The sequence below is a fragment of the Phyllobates terribilis genome, unplaced genomic scaffold (assembly GCF_046119375.1).
Source record: "Phyllobates terribilis strain yellow unplaced genomic scaffold, ASM4611937v1 Scaffold_3__8_contigs__length_932513732, whole genome shotgun sequence".
NCBI lineage: Eukaryota > Metazoa > Chordata > Amphibia > Anura > Dendrobatidae > Phyllobates > Phyllobates terribilis.
In genome coordinates this window covers 306,012,160-306,028,846 of record NW_027362763.1, presented here as the reverse complement: position 1 = coordinate 306,028,846, position 16,687 = coordinate 306,012,160, and the positions used below count along the sequence as shown (strand labels likewise).

The 16,687-nt window shown below is 47.3% G+C and overlaps 1 protein-coding gene across 1 annotated transcript in view; it reads left to right on the top strand.

Annotated features, from left to right (window-relative positions):
* The window catches only part of KCNMB3 (potassium calcium-activated channel subfamily M regulatory beta subunit 3), a 148,819-nt gene that overhangs the window by 20,733 nt on the left and 111,399 nt on the right, over nt 1-16,687 (top strand). The window lies entirely within an intron of this gene.

The following is a 16,687-nucleotide window of genomic DNA, read 5'->3' as shown; positions in this document are numbered from 1 at the left end:
AGACACCTATGAGTGCTAGATAACTGCCTAGCTGCTATTTCATCAGAATAAGGCTGTGTGCTCACGTAGCGTTTTTCAAGCGTATATGCTGCGGAATTTCCGCAGCGTAAACGCTTGAAAAACGCATGTATATCCGCACCCCATGGTCCCCAATGGCATTCCGCAATGTCAATGCCCATGCTGCGGATTTTTCCGCAGCGTATATGCTACGGTCAAAAATCCGCAGCATGTTCATTAATTTTACGGAAGCGCAGCGGAATCAATGTGCGGATGGTACCCAAGTCTGGATGAGAGGAGACTCTCATCCAGACCTGGGTACCAAAGAACCTGTGAAAAAAAGAATAAAATAAAGTTTATACTTATCTTCTGATGTTTTCCCTCCGTCGCGCTGTTGTCTGAAGGACCTGCCACGTCATTGAGTCATGTGACCCACCACATGACTCAATGACGTCACCGCAGGTCCTGCACACAACAGCGTGAGCCGCTCAAGCCTCCGGACAGGGCAGAGAATGCATCAGAAGGTGAGTATAAAGTTTATTTTTTACCATTCTGAACAAGTTGTCAAGCACTTTTCCAAGTGATGCTTGGAGAAGTGCTTGATAACCCGCATGCGGAAATGCATGCAAAGACGCCTCACAAACGCTTCTACCTGGCGGGAAAACCGCATGTAATATCCGCATGCGATTTTCCCGCCAGGGAGAAGCGTAAAAAATATGCTTCAGGTCCGCAACATGGGCACATAGCCTAACAGGCTTCACTTTAGGAATGACAAGGTGCTAAAAGGGGGAGTCCAGTAACACCGCCTCTAATTATGTTCTATCCTCGAGCTATGTAATTTTGTAATATACAGTACAGACCAAAAGTTTGGACACACCATCTCATTTAAAGATTTTTCTGTATTTTCATGATTATGAAAATTGTACATTCACACTGAAGGCATCAAAACTATGAATTAACACATGTGGAATTATATACTTAACAAAAAAGTGTGAAACAACTGAAAATATGTCTTATATTCTAGGTTCTTCAAAGTAGCCACCTTTTGCTTTGATGACTGTCTTGCATTCTCTTGATGAGCTTCAAGAGGTAGTCACTGGAAATGGTTTTCACTTCACAGGTGTGCCCTGTCAGGTTTAATAAGTGGGATTTCTTGCCTTATAAATGGGGTTGGGACCATCAGTTGTGTTGTGCAGAAGTCTGGTGGATACACCACTGATAGTCCTACTGAATAGACTGTTAGAATTTGTATTATGGCAAGAAAAAAGCAGCTAAGTAAAGAAAAACGAGTGGCCATCATTACTTTAAGAAATGAAGATTAGTCAGTGCGAAAAATTGGAAAAATTTTGAGTGTCCCAAAGTGCAGTTGCAAAAACCATCAAGCGCTACAAAGAAACTGGCTCACATGAGGACCACCCCAGAAAAGGAAGACCAAGAGTCACCTCTGCTTCTGAGGATAAGTTTATCCAAGTCACCAGCCTCAGAAAATCGCAGGTTAACAGCAGCTCAGATTAGAGACCAGGTCAATGCCACACAGAGTTCTAGCAGCAGACACATCTCTTCAACAACTGTTAAGAGGAGACTTTGTGTAGCAGGCCTTCATGGTAAAATAGCTGCTAGGAAACCACTGCTAAGGACAGGCAACAAGCAGAAGAGGGCTAAAGAACACAAGGAATGGACATTAGACCAGTGGAAATCTGTGCTTTGGTCTGATGAGTCCAAATTTGAGATCTTTGGTTCCAACCACCGTGTCTTTGTGCGACGCAGAAAAGGTGAACAGATGGACTCTACATGCCTGGTTCCCACCGTGAAGCATGGAGGAGGAGGTGTGATGGTGTGGGTGTGCTTTGCTGGTGACACTGTTGGGGATTTATTCAAAAATTGAAGGCATACTGAACCAGCATGGCTACCACAGCATCTTGCAGCGGCATGCTATTCCATCCGGTTTGCGTTTAGTTGGACCATCATTTATTTTTCAACAGGACAATGACCCCAAACACACCTCCAGGCTGTGTAAGGGCTATATGACCAAGAGGGAGAGTGATGGAGTGCTACGCCAGATGACCTGGCCTCCACAGTCATCAGACCCGAACCCAATCGAGATGGTTTGGGGTGAGCTGGACCGCAGAGTTAAGGCAAAAGAGCCAACAAGTGCTAAGCATCTCTGGGAACTCCTTCAAGATTGTTGGAAACCATTTCCGGTAACTACCTCTTGAAGCTCATCAAGAGAATGCCAAGAGTGTGCAAAGCAGTCATCAAAGCAAAAGGTGGCTACTTTGAAGAACCTAGAATATAAGATATATTTTCAGTTGTTTCACACTTTTTTGTTAAGTATATAATTCCACATGTGTTAATTCATAGTTTTGATGCCTTCAGTGTGAATGTACAATTTTCATAGTCATGAAAATACAGAAAAATCTTTAAATGAGAAGGTGTGTCCAAACTTTTGGTCTGTACTGTACTTGCTCACTACCCCAATGCATGGCAGTCCCTGTTCTGGCTGTGGGCCTGTGTCACCTGGTTCCCGCTCCCAGCGACTGCCATACATCATGCACATTGTCAAACGGAATATTGTGGCGCCCCTGTAAGGAAGGAGTACTGCCCGGGACCCAAACACCTGCATCCAACACTACACTACTCCAGACCAGCAGGAGGGGCAGCCAGCGCAGGAAGACGACCAGGAACGGCACACAAAAAGGGGTCCCGCTAAGTACTCCTGAGCGACGTGAGAGTTGCTGAACCCCTTCCCTGAGTAGACACAGGACGACGCGGGAGGTTATACACCGGTAACTGTAACCTGGGGTCTTGGCAAACTGTGAGTAAAACTCTGAAGACTGCACCCCACTGTCTTTGTGAATAATTGCTGCGCCATCACCTGCCTGCACCACACTGCAACAGCAACATCTATTACATCCCCACTACTCTGCCCTGGAGATAAGCTCTACCTGTGGAGAGCTAAACAAACTCTGCTGCGTCACCATCAGCTCCAGAGGACCTGCACCGCAGCGGCGGCTCCATATAGCCGCATACCACAGGTGGCGTCACGAACATTAAACTTTAAAAACTATATTCCCTTTTCTTTAAAACCCCTTATATTGACTGCCCTGGGTCACGGCCCAGGGGGCGTGTCATATTTGGCGTCACGAACAGGATTCTAACAAACCCGTTATCACCGGGAATTGTGTGCCTAGAAACTGTGTTCCATACTGAATGTGGCGCCCGCCCCAGAAGAACGGGCGCAATTATGTGCGTTATCAAGGACAGCAAGGAACCTCGCATCGTGGACCGGGTCTCGGAATGGCGCCAAAAGCACAGCCTACCCCATGCGCCTGTGGCCATATACTTGGATCTGTCAATCAGTCTGGGGAAGCCGCCTCCAGGTGTGGCTGACAGCAAGCAGCCATGGGACCGCCCCAGAACGGAGAGAGAAGAAACCTTGGAGACAGGGCAGAGTCTCCAGCAGTCTAGACAGACCACACCCGGCAAGCAAGATGGAGAGAGGTCAGCCTGAAGCTCCGTCTTGTGACCTGCAGAGAAGCACATCACCCCTCACCCTGGAGGGGATCCTGTTGAAACTGTCCCTGGAGGACACTGGATTCCTCCGAGACGAGGTGCAGGAGCTGGGCAGGAGAATGGAGAAGGCCCAGCAAGCTGCAATTGCTGCCTGGAGAGCGGAGCTGGTGGAGAAGATGGTGACCCTGCAGCAGTCGGCGCTGCAAGTTACCAGCAGCGCCCCGGCCCCGGCGGAGCTTCGCATGGACCGGGAGATGATAGGCCGAGCTGAAGCGGTCGCGGGAGCAGGTAGGAGTGATGTCCCTGTCCCGGACGCGGCTGGCGCTGCTCAATCCCTGGTCCCCCTGCAGGAACCTCCGTCCCCGGGTGCTCACCCCCCAGACCTGCTCCTGGGCCCGGAACCATCAACCCTGGGCGCTGGTGATGCAGACCTGCTCCTGGGCCCCCTGCTAGAGCCACTTGCCCCTACACCCGAATGGGTGTACGGACGCACAGCCTGGGACTGATCCGCGGAGGTAGAAGACCGGAGCCTCCTGTTGCTGCCCGCTCCTGTGCCCTCAGCCACCCAGGGGGAAGTAAAAGACCAATTCCTGTGGGATAACTCGGTGGGGACCTCATGGGTTTTCCCCGGGAGACCCGTAGGGAGGCTGCACGCCGGGAGGAGCATTGCCGGCAGGAGCTCCTGCAGCTAGAGAAGGAGCGGCGCATCAGGCGGGTGCGCTGGGAAAGAATGGAGGCCCTTAACATGGAGGAGAAGGCCCGGGCCCGGAAGTCGAATCCGGCCACGCCCGAGCCACGTACCGAAGGAGTGGTAGTCAAGTTCGACTTGGATGGAGGATGGGGGTTCATCCGTGAGGCACAGCTTGGCACCGACCTGTTTGTCAACCGGCGAGACGTGGAGTCCCATCTCCAACAGGGACATCCGGAGCGGGATCTATACCCCAGTGAGCGAGTCACCTACACCCGCCACAGAGGAGATCGTGGGTGGTATGCCCTGAATGTATACAGGGTAGTGGAGGAGGGCATGCCCCTGCAGTTAGAGGCTGATGACCCGGCTGGGCCAGCCTACAGCAAACATGTGTCTCCCCTGAGGGAGCACCACTACTAAGCACTGTATGTGGAATTGTACTGTATATAGTTACCCGGTAAGGGTATACAAACTTAACAGGCTGAGGACTGTGAGCAGCCAAAAACTTTTAAACTGTATATAGTTAGCACTTATTAAAGTGCCTCTTATTGGTTTTATATTAACAAGACCACTGAACAAAAAACGTTTGGCGTGGCCAAAGACGTGGTCCAACAGCTGGATCACCTATGCCCTGCATCCATGCCCAGTGCCCTACGTTGGGGGTTTTCGGACGGGTCCCTCATGTTCACCAGATTTCACCTTGTTCGGTGAGATGGACACCCGGTTATGGATCTCACTGTAGCTTGCTGAAAGATGTTTTATGTGGAAAATGTTTTATGTGTGAGGAAAAAAAAATGTTATTTAAGAAGAAGTTTTATATAGTAACCTGTAACGTTCAAGAAATGTGCCTCCCATAAAGGGAAGAAAAAGTTGTTTGAAAATTCTTCTATGTGATGCATCTAAAAATTTTGCATGTCTTTAAATTGCTTTGTTTTTACTCTGTTCCAGCCCGCGGACGTGCTGTGTTTTACCAGTGGGGTATGTGGCGCCCCTGCGGGTTCAGTCGCCACAGAGGTACTGCATCTCACCCAGAGGTGTGATATCTCACTCTCAGGTAAGGATGGAGTACTGCCCGGGACCCAAACACCTGCATCCAACACTACACCACTCCAGACCAGCAGGAGGGGCAAGATGCATTGCTGCGCTGTTGAGCCCTGTCCCTGGCTGGAGTGGGGGGAACCAAGAGAGGGGGAACCATGTAGTGGGTGTGGGTGGAGGAATCAGATCAGGGGAGCACTTGAGAAGGAGGATATAAAAAGAGAAGCCATCTTGTGAAGTGAGTGGGAGGAGATCAGTCAGAGGAGGACAGTGAAAGGAGCAGGAGCTCTGCTCAGGAGGAGGGCCTAGTGAGAGAGGCCCAGGATAGACTGAAGTGAGGAGCGGGAAGGAAGACTCCAGAACAGAAAGGATCCCAGGGGCACCGGCAGTGCGGATGCCACCCATGCGCCCGAATCTACCAGGAGTGGAAGGATCAGGCCGCAGAGGGGACCGGCCCTTAACTAGTGAGAATTGTGATAATTCAGCTAGAAACCGGAGGCTTCTACATTTTCAGGGTGTAGTTGCCCCAGCCGCCATCATTCGCCAAAAAGGTAGCCACATAGGGTTCAGGGGACTGCAGGTTGCCCGCCAAAATCCGAGGTTACCGGCTTGGGACACTGTTGGCGAGGCACAGGGCAGGAGGGTGAGAGCCAGCGCAGGAAGACAACCAGGAACGGCACACAAAAAGGGGTCCCGCTAAGTACTCCTGAGCGACGTGAGAGTTGCTGAACCCCTCCCTGAGTAGACACAGGACGACGTGGGAGGTTATACACCGGTAACTGTAACCTGGAGTCTTGGCAAACTGTAAGTAAAAACCCTGAAGACTGCACCCCACTGTCTCTGTGAATAATTGCTGCGCCATCACCTGCCTGCACTACACTGCAACAGCAACATCTATTACATCCCCACTACTCTGCCCTGGAGCTAAGCTCTACCTGTGGAGAGCTAAACAAACTCTGCTGCGTCACCATCAGCTCCAGAGGACCTGCACCGCAGCGGCGGCTCCATATAGCCACATACCACAGGTGGCGTCACGAACATTAAACTTTAAAAACTATATTCCCTTTTCTTTAAAACCCCTTTGATTGACCGCCCTGGGTCACGGACCGGGTCTCCGCCACTGTGACATCTCCCTTAGCAACGACCTGCCCGGCTACCGAGTGCCCCACGGCCCAGGGGGCATGTCAATATCATGTTCGTGATGTACAGCTGGTGGCAAATTATAACATGGGCAACCTGGGCAGTGAGCCATCATGTCATCAGCTTCGTCACCCCACGTCAGGTGACCCGCAAGCCCATGCAGTCTGAATGTTTGGGGCCTCTGTGCCCTTTACCCCTTTAAAGTATGATTGTCTGATGTCAGTTCACATTATATAAAACAATTGAATTACAATGATAAAAAAGTAATGTTTCAAGTTGAAAAAGTAAAATAATTTTGATGTGAAATAAATGTTTTTTTTTAAAGGTAATTTATCAGTAGGGTGAACCCTCAAAAGCGGTCTATATGGGCATGTAAGTCACAGGAAGCTGAATAACATGATACCTGCGATCCAATGTCTTACTTCAGGGTACATGCCACATGGTCAGGGAGTACCTGAAGGGACCAAAATGAAAAATGATGGCCTTCTGTGGTTTGCTACACTATGTTGCTGGTGGCTAAGATACTAATGACTGAGCAGACTTACAAAGCCTGTGCATTCTTCCCTACAATACCAGGTCTCCAGCCCCCTACAACTGCCAAGAATAGATATGTGGTCCAACTTGCAAATCTCCTGCAAAGAGGCTCCAAATGAACAAGTCTTATGTTTTTCCTGTGCGGCCCTTCTGGTATCTGCAGACATGATCGCTCAGTAGGATTATCATTAGTTGTCATTAGCTGGGATTGCATCTACAAAGTACTAGCCTCCTATGTGGAGCCTAGGTGGTGATCACATCAGCAGAGAAACGAGTGTGAGATGGCCAAACGGAGATCCAAATGGCACAAATTGCCTCTGGATAGGGGGGAAGCACCAAATCAATGGTATCTGGTGCTCACAGTGCAGCCCCGCTAATGCCTGTACTAGCTGGGATTGTCGCAACAATCGCTTTCTTGGGGGTACGCTATTAAAATTTTCAGTACTTTTGAGTACTTGGGCTGAAAAGGCAGCAAAATATTGGTCTAAGGGGCTGACATACTATGCTCTGGATATGACTTTATTCCATTGTTTTTATTACAAGTTCCTCTAAAGTAAAAAAGAGAAAACACCTAAAATCTATAAAAAGCACTTATTACATATAAAAATGCTGCCATTTTAAAATGAGCTTTTTAATGCATTGTACAATGCCAGAAAATAAACCTCTATGGGGAAGGCCTTGAATGGTTTGTCTATGATTTTTTAGAAGTTGGCACAAAGCTGTGAATGAAGTATTAAAATAATTTATTCTCCCCAATTCCCCACTGCTCCAGTCTTGTGAACCGTCCAAACTTGATTAATTCCGACCAAATCTAAGTGATAATTGGTCACATACCGATTGTACCGCTGAGGCCGGTAATTGCTGTAGCAGTCACATGTATGTGGTTGGAAGTCATCACTATGGAACTGTTCACAGTGACGCTGGCGCAGTGTGGGATCTACCAGGTGATTATGTTATTTTAATATTTTAATGCATTCCCCCTTTAAGATTGGAATTGTCTCTGATAACCATTGTGACCCTACGTCTGTCCTACCTTTCATCCAAAAAACTACCAAATCGGAATATGCCTCATAAACGGTAATCAAGTCTGTTATTATATTGTGGGGTTTTTTTTCAGCACAATCCCTCCTTTTAACACTGGGAGATTTCTAATAATAATATTCAGAGACTTGAATAATTGTAAATTTGCCATTCAGATGTGCAGATTTCATTCTTCAGGCACAGACTGTACACCGGTGTCTGACTAATGGCTTCAAAGTGAACCTACGCTTTAGGAACCATATGGAAACGTGCGGTAATTCAATCCATTATTATCGGGATTTCTGTGCATGCGTTGGGGAAATCAGACGGATGTTGTATACTCACACCATGAATGCTATTAACAAATATGATTGGGCAGAATAAAGAATCCAATCTCACATTTAGACTGCATTATTATGTAGCCAAAAAAATGGCACATGCCATTAATAAACCTGTATCTAAGGGGTAATATTTCTCCTTGCGGAGAGCGACATGTTAAGCATGTTACGGTGAGGAGACTTTTAAAGCCACAATGCTCCTCTGGGAAATATGCAAATTGTCTCTTCAGAGAGGAAGAGGACCAGAACTCTAGTGCCACCTACAGGAAGTAGCAATCCTAAGTCAATAGTGAGCCTTTAACAAGTCTTATCACATGACTTAGGATATAAGCCAGAAACTCAATTTGCAGACACTGTGTTTCGGGGCACTGCCCCTCGTCAGTGCAAAGTGTGAGATCTGGTTTAGCTGGATGAGAGGTGTCAGACCGGTATCCACTGGGGCAGTAGGTGGCACTAGAGTTCTGGACCTCTTCTTCTCTGAACAGATAATTTGCATTAGTAAGGGTATGTGCACACGATGCAGAAATGCTCAGGATTTTTTCCTGAGCGTTTCTGCATCTCTCTGGCAGGAAAAAACGCATGCGGATTGTACATGCGGTTTCCTGCCAGGGACATGCGGAAATGAAGTGGTCTTCACTTTCATTTCCGCATGCGGGTTGACAAGCGCTTCCCAAGCGATTTTAGCATCACTTGGAAAGTGCTTGTCAACTTCACACTATATAAATCCATGCAACCGGCATGGATTTATATAGTGTGTGATGTCAAAAAATAAAAAATAAATCTATACTTTACCATCTGATGGCCCCCGGTGTCCTGCTTCATCGGTCCCAGCTGCCGGCAGTGAAGACTGTAGGACCTTCCGACGTCAGCGTCACGTGACCCGTCACATGACTCTGACGTCAGCGAAGGTCCTTCATTCAACCGCGAAGTGCGCGGGAAGCCGGCAGGACGAAGCGCGGGCCGTCAGAAAGTGAGAATATATATATTTTTTATTTTATTCTTTTTTTTTTAATGGTACCTGGGTCTGGATGAGAGTCCTCTCATCCACACCCGGGTACCATCCGCACATTAGACCGCATGAAAAGCGCATCAACATATACAGTGATGCGGATTCCATGCGGTCTAATGCAAGTCAATGGCGGCAAAAGAGCAGCGTTTCCGCAAAATTAATTGACATGCTGCGGATTTTTGAGCGCAGCGTTTACGCTGCGGAAAAATCCGCATCATGGGCACAGCACATGCGGATTTCCATTGGGGAACATTGCTGCCCTTCTACCATGCGTTTTTCATGCATTTCCGCGGCGTTTACGCAACTGCAAAAACGCCGCGGAAACGCATGAAAAACGCATCGTGTGAACTCAGCCTAAACCTGACACATTTTGTTACTCAGCCATTCCCCTCTTCTAGACACTTTTCCACAGTATCCCATGAGGTGCAAAAACTGTCTAAAACACATGATAAATACCGTATATTCTGGCGTATAAGACGACCTGGTGTATAAGACGACCCCCCTACTTTCCTGTTAAAATATCGAGTTTAGGATATATTCACCGTATAAGACTACCCCTTTTCCAACGCATACCAAACACCGGTAAAAATTTAAAAAAAAACAGATTTGAATTTAACATGGTCCTTTTTTAATTTAAATTCTTATGACATGCAGGTATATAGCAGGAAAACTGTCACTCATAAACATATTAAAATAGGGGGGACCCCACGTCATTTTTTGGGGGGGTCCCCCATTCTAATAGCTAGTAAAGGCTAGGTATTCAGCTGGGGGCTGATATTAGTAGCCTGGGAAGCTCCGTGGGTATTACCCTCTTCCCAGACTTCAAACATCTGCCCCAGCCGTCTGCTTAACCTCCGCTAGAGACTATAATGATGGTGGATCCCACGCCAATTTTCTTTTTAAAAAATCCTTTATTTTAACACTAAATGACAATTGAGGGGTTAATAAAGATGCAGTCCCTAAATTATTAATTTTGTAATTAATTTTTCCCAAAAATGTTGACGTGGGGCTTCGCCATATTTTTGTGTCCAGCCAGGTACAGCAGGCAGGAACGGGCTGCCCCCATCCACCAGCTGCCTATTTGTACCTGGCCGGACACAACAATATAGGGAAGCCCTTTTTTTTAAAATTATTTCATGAAATAATTTAAAAAAAAAATACGTGGGGCTTCGCCCTATTTTTGTGTCCAGCCAGGTACAACTAGGCAGCTGGGGGCTGGAATCCGCAGCGCAGGGAGGCCCAAGCTTTCTGGGCCCCCCCCGCTGCAAATTGCAGTCCGCAGCCACCCCGGAAAATGGCGCGTTCATAGAAGCGCCATCTTCTGGCGCTGTACCCAACTCATCCAGGGCCCTGGTGCGGTGGTTCACTGGGTAATAAAGGGGTTAGGGCCAGCTTGGCATTATCAGCTGGCCCTAAGCCCGAAATTCATGGGGTCACGCCAATATTAGACATGACCACCATGAATTTCTAGTAAAGTAATTAAAAAAAACACAACACCCAGAATAAAGTCCTTTAATTGAAATAAAGACACAATTTTTTAATGTTCTAAATTAAACCATACTTACCATCACGCCCATTCCAGCTGAAGCCAACGATCTCCTGCAATAAAAGTAAAATAATAAAGCAATATCATCCTTACCTTTCCATGGCTCCCAGGACCGGTCCAGCTCTGCTACATTCACATGACAGGCTGCACCGCAGCAGAACGCTGCCGTTCAGCTTGCCATGCGGCAGACACTGAGAAGCGCAGGCATGCTTGTGCTCCTCAGTGTCTGACTGTGACGGCATCCAGATTAGCCGAGATCATGTCCAATGAACTCGGTTCACCTCATGCACGTCACTGACAGCGTGGGAAAATTCTCCTGCTCCCCGCATGCGCAGTAGAAGTTTCCCACGCTGTCAGTGACGGACGTCCAGGAGGTGAGCTGAGTTCATTGTCGGCTCATCTGGATGCCGTCACAGTCAGACACTGAGGAGCGCAAGCATGCCTGCGCTTCTCAGTGTGTGCGGGATGACAGGCTGGATGGCGGCGTTCTGCTGCGGTCCAGCCTGTCATCTCGATGTAGCAGAGCTGGACCCGTCCTGGGAACCATGGAAAGGTAAGGATGAGGTTGCTTTATTATTTTATTTTTATTACAGGAGATCGTTGGCTTCAGCTGGAATGGGCGTGATGGTAAGTATGGTTTAATTTAGAACAATAAAGATTTGTGTCTTTATTTCAATTAAAGGACTTTATTCTGGGTGTTTGTGTTTTTTTTAACTTTGACTATGGGGTTAGTAATGGGGGTGTCTTATAGACGCCTCTCCATTACTAACCTGGGCTTGATGTCAGCTGGCATTATAAGCTGACATCAACCCCAGCCCTATTACCCCACTGCCACCGCTACAGGGCAGTGGGAAGAGCGAGGCTAAGTGCCAGAATTGGCGCATCCTATGAATGCGCCGTTTCTGGGGCGGCTGATGGCTGGTGTTTCTAGCCTGGGAGGGGGCCAATATTCATGGCTCCCTTCCTGGGCTATTAATATCAGCCTCCAGCTGTCTGCCTAGCCTTTGCTAGCTATTAAAATAGGGGGGACCCCACGTCATTTTTTTGGGATCCCCCATTTTAATAGCTAGTAAAGGCTAGGTATTCAGCTGGGGGCTGATATTAGTAGCCTGGGAAGCTCCGTGGGTGTTACCCCCTTCCCAGGCTTCAAACATCTGCCCCAGCCGTCTGCTTAACCTCCGCTAGAGACTAAAATTAAGGGGAACCCCACGCCAATTTTTTTTTTAATAAATCCGTTATTTTAACACTAGATGACAAGTACAGTAACCAGCACTGTCCCTGTACTTCATATATATGTGACTGACATGTTTCTATCTATCTAATCTATGTGTGAAGCTCTATTCTGTCTGTTATAAATTGTCGGGTACCGCTGCTGAATTGCCGGCCGGCTTTTTTAAAGAGACGGTGCATGAAAACACTATTATTTGTTTTAATAAATCCTTTACACTAAATGACAAGTACAGTAACCAACACTGTCACTGTACTTCATATATATGTGACTGACATGTTTCTATCTATCTAATCTATGTGTGAAGCTCTATTCTTTCTATTCTAAATTGTCGGGTGCCGGCTTATGCCGCTGCTGAATTGCCGGCTTTTCATATATTGTCACAGAAGCGATGCGAACTTCCCTGCTCCGGACACAGCGCAGCGCTTCTGTGACAAGTGAAAGCTGTCGGCACAGAAGCCCTGCGCTGTGTCCGGAGCTGGGAATACGCAGCGATGTGTCAGTTTCAGCACAGAAGCGCTGACTGTCTGGACCTACCGCCGCCGTATTTTAACTCCCTCCACCTTATATTAACTCCGACATGGCAGGGATACGGCCACGGCAGCTTATTAACACCCCCAGAGTATCCCCGCATGTCAATTTCTGAAAGTTCAAAAGCATTACCGGCGTATAAGACGACCCCAGACTAGACAGAAGATTTTTCAGTCTTCAAAAGTCGACTTATACGCCGGAATATACGGTATGTCAGCCCCCCAGTCCAAGCCACCAGTGTTTGGGAGCAGTTTAAGCAAAAATTTCTGTCTCATCAAATTCAGCTTCAATGACTTCAGCCACAGAAAGAATAAAATATCCTCTGACTGTAAATCTGACAAATCTGTACTTGTAGTTTTAGTGGGATTGTAATAAGTGAATATACGGGCTGTATGCATATATTAATCCTGCAATTCCCATTATGGAGACCCTATATATTATTCCTGTAATTCACTATGTCTAGTCCTTTCTATATAGTATGCACTCAACATTTCTCCATAATATCTATGTAATATTCAGCATGCTGCAGAGCCTCTGCTCATTGCTCTCTTCTCTCTCCTATTCTGCTTCCTGCTGTATTCCCAGGAGAACTGAAGGTTAAATACATGCCATCTGTGCCCTGCAACATGGGAGGCCATCATAATAATTCATGAATCTGTTTTTGAATGAACATTATCTCAGTAGCAGGTAGCTATTACTATCATCAAACCATATTAAAAATAAGAAATCAAACGCTGACAAATTTTAAAGGGGTTGTCCAAAAAAAACATATTGATGACTTCTCCATAGGATCGGTCAAGGATATGAGATCAGTAGAGTTTCAGCACTTGGCTCATCGATCGGTTGATTTCTGCTCGGGTTGGATGTAAACTATGTACAAAGCGGAACAATGCAGCTCCGTACATTGTTTAGTGCTTGCTGCCGAGTACTGCAGGTTGTCTCCCATTCCTCCTGTGCAGAGGTCATCAATATGTTAGTCCCTTTAATGCAGAGTACTGCAGGTTGTCTCCCATTCCTCCTGTGCAGAGGCCATCAATATGTTAGTCCCTTTAATGCAGAGTACTGCATCTTGTCTCCCATTCCTCCTGTGGATAGCTCATCAATATGTTAGTCCCTTTAATGCTTAAGTATGCCGAATGCTAATAAGCTGTTTGCAGTCAAGGAGGTGGAAACTGTTTGGTGAGGAGTCAAAATGCCGACTCTCTAATGTGCCTAACCTGGTTAGATTGATGTCCCTGAGGAAGGAGCTGTCATCATAAGCCTGGCCAAAATCTTGTGTGTGCGAAGTAAAACTTCCCTTGTACATGCAGTGTAAAGATGAAGCTTAAGTACATCCACCTCCACTGCACATCTGCAGGTACATGCACTGTGCACACACAAGATTTTCCTTCTTTTCTAATGACATTCCCTGTTTGCAGGGATGTTTATCAAATGAGATTGGATGTCATAAGGGTGCGGAAATCTTGACCAGTCTCCACCGTCTTGACTGCAATGTACGTATTAGCATATGGGACACACAAACATTAAAGTCTTTTTTTAATGAAAATTAGGCTTCTAATTGGGATACAAAAATGAGAACAGGAGCTGTACAGTCTGATACAGGAAAAATCCTCCAGACTTAAAGGGACTCTTGACAGGTGATCCATGCTGCCCCAACCTCAGGCTCCATGATTTCAGCCAGATTTTTTTTCCACTAAAAGCTGGCAGGTGACCATGCGACTCAGATTACTAGCCCAAGAGACCAGTCCCCCGCAGCTTTGTCCTTCCCCTATGTTTTTGACTGACAGGTCCATCCCTACACGCAAATAGGAAGAGACATGTCTCTCAAGGGAAATTGGGCTGGGAGAAGCCATCGAGGACAGGCTCCATGACCTATTTACCAAATGGTAAACAGACAGATTTTAAATTTATGTTTTATCTGAATCACCTGTAAGGCAGCGCTAGTCATCATACTGGGGGATACTCGCTGCACCGGGTCAATTAAAGCACACCAGTCATGTCTTTCCAGTATTGCACAATGCAGCAGTTTATTACTCTTCATAAACGGCTTATCACACAGTCCATCTTAGTGGCTCCCCAACATATTATACATATAATGTCAAGAGCCTTCCAGGTACAGACAGGCCCACTTGGCTCCAGTTACAGCCTCCAGCAAAGTCACTTATATCGATATCCAAATAAATGTCCACATCAAGCAGTGTTTTACCTTTGCCGGGTTTTAGATGCTGCAGTCCGTTTGGTTTGCCACCACTGTGGCTTTGCGGCTGCCCAGATGGGGGTCTCCAGCCCTCGTCCCGTCTAAGGCTACTGGAATGTTTCACACACACATCCAGTGTTTGCCTTCCAGGACTCTTGCCTTCCAAGCCGGCTTTCCCTCCAAGGCCACTGGCATCTACACACACGATCCAGCCTCGACCTTTCAGGCTGCCAGGCTTCACCAGGCCTCACTAGGCCCCACTCTATAACGGGGTCCCACATGGGAACAGGCCTCATGCCTTTCACACCACTGTGTCATGTCTATCAGGGTTTATATATCCTGTAGTACACACCCCACAGGAACTGTGCTGATGACAGTCATGTGATCAGACATTCTGTGCATACAAGACCTGTGCTATGTCACAGTCATGTGACCAGTCACCTGAGGGGGAAGGTACATGGTCAGCCCAAAACACATCCTGGATCATTACAGTAATGCCAAGCAAGCCGCTGCATTACACACCGTAGAAAACGCTCCTTTTGCCATAAATGCCAAAGGGTAATGACCCTAAAAAACTCCATATAAATAACCAAATTTTCATGTTATTTTATGCCTTTCTGCATCACTTCCTGTTCCTTAGCACCACTGTAACTCCTCCTAAACCCCTCACACTCCTACCACAGAGTCACACAGCTTCAGCATAACATCCTGCATGCGCAAGTCATTGATACACTGCATAGGAGTAATACAAAGCACCAGAACACCAGCCCTGGCAATAAAGATTATCCCCTGCTCACCCTCATTAAGTAATCATGTTCTACTGTAATTGGATGGATGGAGATATGTATGAATATACACATTATAGGGGATCATATACGAGGGACAGTATGTATCTCCCAGGATGCGCATAGAAATTATTAAACACGCTGGAGTGCATTGCAATCACAAACACAGTTGTGCTTGCAGTGTAAAATAAAAGTAAGTTTGAACTTGGTCAAGCTATTTGACCAAGTCAGATTAAGAAAACCCGAGATTGACTTTTATTTTTGGAGCAGTCTACAGGATGGCAGTGGGGCAGATCGCTTCCTACAGCCGGGTCTTACAAGTGGCTCATGTCCACAGTTTTCATTTAAAAACCTGCAGCAAAGGTTTGGGTGTGCCAGTGGTTTGTTTGCAAGCTGCAGAGCAGGAGGCTCTGTGCACTGCAATCCTGTCTGAAGGTACAACACAGGCCTATGAAGGCAACGTAACTGGCGCACCGCAGAGGGAAATGGCGCAGCTGTCACCCACGGCAACAGGTTTACACGGACTGTTTGGACCACCCGGCTGCAATCCGGAGGACATCTTTTACATTTGAGTTGTGAGTTTTTGTAAATAAAGACATTTATGTTGAACTTTCCTTGGGTCACTGCTTCATTACCGCACAGTGTGAACACCGCCACACTACAATATATACAGTCATGGCCAAAAGTGTTGGCACCCTTGAAGTTGTTCCAGGAAATGAAGTATTTCTCCCAAAAAATTATTGCAATTACACATGTCTTGTTATACACATGTTTATTATCCTTTGTGCGTATTAGAACAACACAAAAAAATGTCCACGGTGCGCAACATAGTCAAGAAGTTTACAACTCCTGGCACCAGGGCCGGCGCCAGCACCCGGCACACCCGGGCAAATGCCGGGGCCCTGAGCAGACAGGGGGGCCCACTCACCCTCGGGCACCCCGCCGCGCTATGGGACCCATGAGCGGAAGAGAGCGGTGTGAGCCCCCGCTTTCGCCGGCTGCCAGGGCCCTGAGCAACAATACTTACCTGTCCCCGTGCCTCCGCAGCAGCTCCTGTCTCTTCCGCGGCTGCTGCACTGTGACGTCTCAGGTCAGAGGATGCAGTGACGTCTTTACACCGCGC